This window comes from Arachis hypogaea, chromosome 15, assembly GCF_003086295.3.
Source record: "Arachis hypogaea cultivar Tifrunner chromosome 15, arahy.Tifrunner.gnm2.J5K5, whole genome shotgun sequence".
Lineage (NCBI taxonomy): Eukaryota > Viridiplantae > Streptophyta > Magnoliopsida > Fabales > Fabaceae > Arachis > Arachis hypogaea.
The window spans coordinates 96678330-96683176 of record NC_092050.1 but is presented as its reverse complement, the minus strand read 5'-3'; positions in this window follow the sequence as shown (position 1 = coordinate 96683176).

The following is a 4847-nucleotide window of genomic DNA, read 5'->3' as shown; positions in this document are numbered from 1 at the left end:
ATGAACTTCTACTTCCTCTCCATTCATGATACTATGGATCATGATAGCCCGGTCTATTGTAACTTCAGACCGGTTGCTAGTCAGAATGATAGAGCGTTGGATGAACTCCAACCATACCCTAGCCACGGGCTTGAGGTCAAGCCTTCTTAGTTGAACCGGCTTGCCTTTGGAGTCTCTCTTCCATTGAGCTCCTTCCATACAGATGTCCATGAGGACTTGGTCCAACCTTTGATCAAAGTTGACCCTTCTAGTGAAAGGATGAGGATCTCCTCTCATCATTGGCAAGTTAAATGCTAACCTCACATTTTTCATACTGAAATCCAAGTAATTCCCCCTAACCATTGTAAGCCAATTCTTTTGGTCCGGGTTCACACTTTGATCATCGTTCTTAGTGATCCATGCATTGGCATAGAAGTCTTGAACCATTAAGATTTTGAATTGTTGGATTGGGTTGGTGAGAGCTTCCCAACCTCTTCTTCGAATCCCACGTCAGATATCCAGATATTCACTCTTTTTGAGCATGAAGGGGACCTCAGGGATCACCTTTTTTCTTTGCCACAACTTTATAGAAGTGGTCTTCATGGACCTTTGAGATGAATCTCTCCATCCCCCAAGACTCGGAGGTGGAAGTAATTGCCTTCCCTTTCCTTTTTCTAGAGGTTTCTCCGGTCTTAGGTGCCATTAATGGCTATGGAAAAATAAAAAACCAGAGCTTTTCCCACACCAAACTTAAAAGGTTTGCTCGTCCTCGGGCAAAAGAAGAAAGAAAGGAGGAGAAGAAGAAGAAATGGAGGAGATGAAAGGGGAAGGTTGGTTTCGGCCAAGGGGTTTAAGTGTGTATGATGTGTGAAATTGAAGGTGGTAAGGAGGGATATTTATAGGGTAAGAAAGAGGGGGAATTCGTGTATGAAGGGTTGGGTTTGGGAGGGAAATGTTTTGAATTTGAATGGTGAGGTAGGTGGGGTTTTATGATGGATAGATGTGAGTGGTGAAGGGATTGTGGGGAAAAGGGTCGGATTTGATAGGCGAATGGTTTTTGGGGAAGAGGTATTGATGGGATTGGTCAAGGGTATTTGGAGAAGAGTGTTTTGGAAAGGTGTGAAGAGGAGAGAGAGTGAGTTGGGGTAGGTGGGGATCCTGTGGGGTCCACAGATCCTGAGGTGTCAAGGAATTCTGCTCCATGCACCATTCTGGTGTTTAAACACCCTCTGTGTGCCATTTCTGGCCTTTAACGCCAGCTCTGCTACCTTTTCTAGCGTTAAACGCCAGGCTGATGCCCATTTCTGGCATTTAACGCCCACCAGACACCCTTTTCTGGCGTTAAACGCCAGTCTGTCTGCTAATTCTGGCGTTTAACGCCAGCCAGACACCAAACACCCTTTTCTGGCATTAAATGCCAGTTTGCCTGCCATTTCTTGCGTTTAACGCCCAGAATGCTGCCAGACTGGGCGTTAAACGCCCATTCTGCTATCCTTATTGGCATTTAAACGCCAGTAAGCCTGCCCTCCAGGGTGTGCTATTTTTTATGCTGTTTTTGATTTTGCTTTAATTCTGCAGCTGTTTTTATGACTTCACATGATCATCAACCTAAAGAAAACATAAAATAACAATGGAAAATAAATAAATATAATTAAATAACATTGGGTTGCCTCCCAATAAGCGCTTCTTTAACGTCAATAGCTTGACAGTGAGCTCTTAAAGAGCTTCACAGAGACTCAGAGCTTAATGATGGCCTCCCAACACCAAACTTAGAAGTTGAGTGTGGGAGCGCTGTTTGACTCTGTATTGAGAGAAGCTTTTCATGCTTTCTCTCCATGGTTACAAAAGAAGATCCTTGAGCCTTAAACACAAGGTCATCCTCATTCAATTGAAGGACTAACTCTCCTCTGTCCACATGAATCACAGCTCTTACTGTGGCTCGAAAGGGTCTTCCAAGGATGATGGATTTATCTTCATCCTTCCCAGTGTCTAGGATTATGAAATCAACAGGGATGTACAGGCCTTCAACTTTCACTAAGACATCCTCTACAAGTCCATAATCCTGTTTCATTGATTTGTCTGCCATCTCTAATGAGATTCTTGCAGCTTGTACCTCAAAGATCTCTAGTTTCTCCATTACAGAGAGTGGCATGAGGTTTATTCCTGACCCCAGGTCACTGATAATGAGTTTTGCTCGATGGTTTAGAATTTCTCTTCTAGAAATAAGAACTTCGTTGTAAGCATAGTTCTAAACCAATAAGCAATTCCCACATAAAAAATTTAAGTTGTCACATGTAACAAACCCCAAATGAAAATTAACTAGAGTATTTAGACTCCGGGTCGTCTCACAAAGAGTTGCAATGAAATGATCAATTATTGGCTATGAAAATGCAAGGGGGGTTTGATTTGATAAGAGGACAAGAGAATAAATGACAAGAAAAATAAAGAGAGCAATTAATTAAGAGAGACATTCATGGCAAAGATTGAGATCATAGGCTTTCTATCCTAGTCATGCAATGATTAATTCACCTTATTTAGTCAACTCCAACAAATAGGGAGAAAGTCAAACAAGACTAATCAATCATACCATAATAATAACAAGAATTTATCTTATTACGTCATCTCCAACATTGGAAGAAGGTATCATATTATCTTCCATGAGAGAAAGTCTAACAAGACTAGCTAATCTCAATCCAAAAGTCCTAATCAACTTACTAATTAAATTAGCAAAAGATTAGCGTCAATAGAAATAATATTAGCTAACAACTCTAGATCACCAACATGAGTTGGGTTTTCATGACTCAAGATTGCCTAATTACTCTTTCCAAGCCAAGAATGCTCAAAATCTACTCTAACATCCAACCAAGCATTTTGTCAAACACTTGGTGGGTACAAAGGGAAAGCATAGTAAAATGTGCAAGAAATATAAATCTACCAACTATCAATTACAAGAAAAGTAAATCAACAACTCAATTCATCAATGAAAAGTACATCAAACATTAAATTGCATTAAAAGAAAATGGAAATTCAATAAGGGTTCATCAACATAAATGTAATAAAATAAAGGAAATGAACAAGAGAAACTAAGAAGATTAAGATGTAACAACAAGAAATTAAAAAGAAAACTAAATCAAGACAAGAATTATAACTTGGATCCAAGAAAAATTAACTAAAACTACCCTAAAATCTAGAGAGAGGAGAGAGCCTCTCTCTCTAGAATTCTACTCTAAAACATGATGAAAACTAAACTATGACTTCTTTCTCCATTCCCCCTTCAGTGCTTGGGTTCAATAGCATCAGAAATGGTTTGGATTGGGCCCAAAATGAGCTGCAAAATCGCTGGGGGCGATTTCACTAAAGTGGACCCACGGGCAGAATCGGCGCACACGTGTACATGGCGCGTGCGCGACCCTGAGCGCGAAGCAACTGATGAGCGGATAATTTATACGCTTTTTGGCATTGTTTTTAGTATGTTTTTAGTAGAATCTAGTTACTTTTAGGGATGTTTTCATTAGTTTTTATGTTAAATTCACATTTCTGGACTTTACTGAGTTTGTGTGTTTTTCTGTGATTTCAGGTATTTTCTGGCTGAAATTGAGGGACTTGAGCAGAAATCAGATTCAGGGGTTGAAGAAGGACTGCTGATGCTGTTGGATTCTGACCTCCCTGCACTCAAAATGGATTTTCTGGAGCTACAGAACTCAAAATGGCGCGCTTCCAATTGCGTTGGAAAGTAAACATCCAGGGCTTTTCAACAATATATAATAGTCCATACTTTGGCCAAGAATAGACGACGCAAACTGGCGTTCAACGCCAGCTTTCTGCCCAAATCTGGCGTCCAGCGCCAGAAAAAGAGCCAAAACCAGAGTTGAACGCCCAAACTGGCACAAAAGCTGGCGTTCAACTCCACAAATGGCCTCTGCACGTGGAAAGTTAAAGCTCAGCCCAAGCACACACCAAGTGGACCCCGGAAGTGGATTTATGCATCAATTACTTACTCATGTAAACCCTAGTAGCTAGTTTATTATAAATAGGACATTTCACTATTGTATTTGACATCTCAGGATTGTATTTTGATCCTGTGATCACGTTTGGGGGCTGGCCATCTCGGCCATGCCTGGACCTTCACTTATGTATTTTCATGCGGTAGAGTTTCTACACTCCATAGATTAAGGTGTGGAGCTCTGCTGTTCCTCAAAGATTAATGCAAAGTACTACTGTTTTCTATTCAAGTCATCTTATTTCGCTTCTAAGATATCCATTCGCACCGAAGAACGTGATGAAGGTGATGATTATGTGTGACGCTCATCACCATTCTCCCCTATGAACACGTGCCTAACAAACACTTCCGTTCTACATGAAATAAGCTAGAATGAGTATCTCTTAGATCTCCTAACCAGAATCTTCGTGGCGTAAGCTAGAATGATGGCAGCATTCAAGAGAATCTGGAAGGTCTAAACCTTGTCTGTGGTATTCCAAGTAGGATTCAATGATTGGATGACTGTGATGAGCTCCAAACTCGCGATTGCAGGGCATTAGTGACAGACGCAAAAGGATAGTAAATCCTATTCCAGCATGATCGAGAACCGACAGATGAATAGCCGTGCCGTGACAGGGTGCATTGATCATTTTCACTGAGAGGATAAGATGAAGCCATTGACAAGGGTGATGCCTCCAGACGATTAGCCGTGCCGTGACAGGGCATTGGATTATTTTCCCGAGAGATGACCGAAAGTAGCCGTTGACAATGGTGATGTATCACATAAAGCCAGCCATGGAAAGGAGTAAGACTGATTGGATGAAGATAGCAGGAAAGCAGAGGTTCAGAGGAACGAAAAGCATCTCCATTCGCTTATCTGAAATTCCTA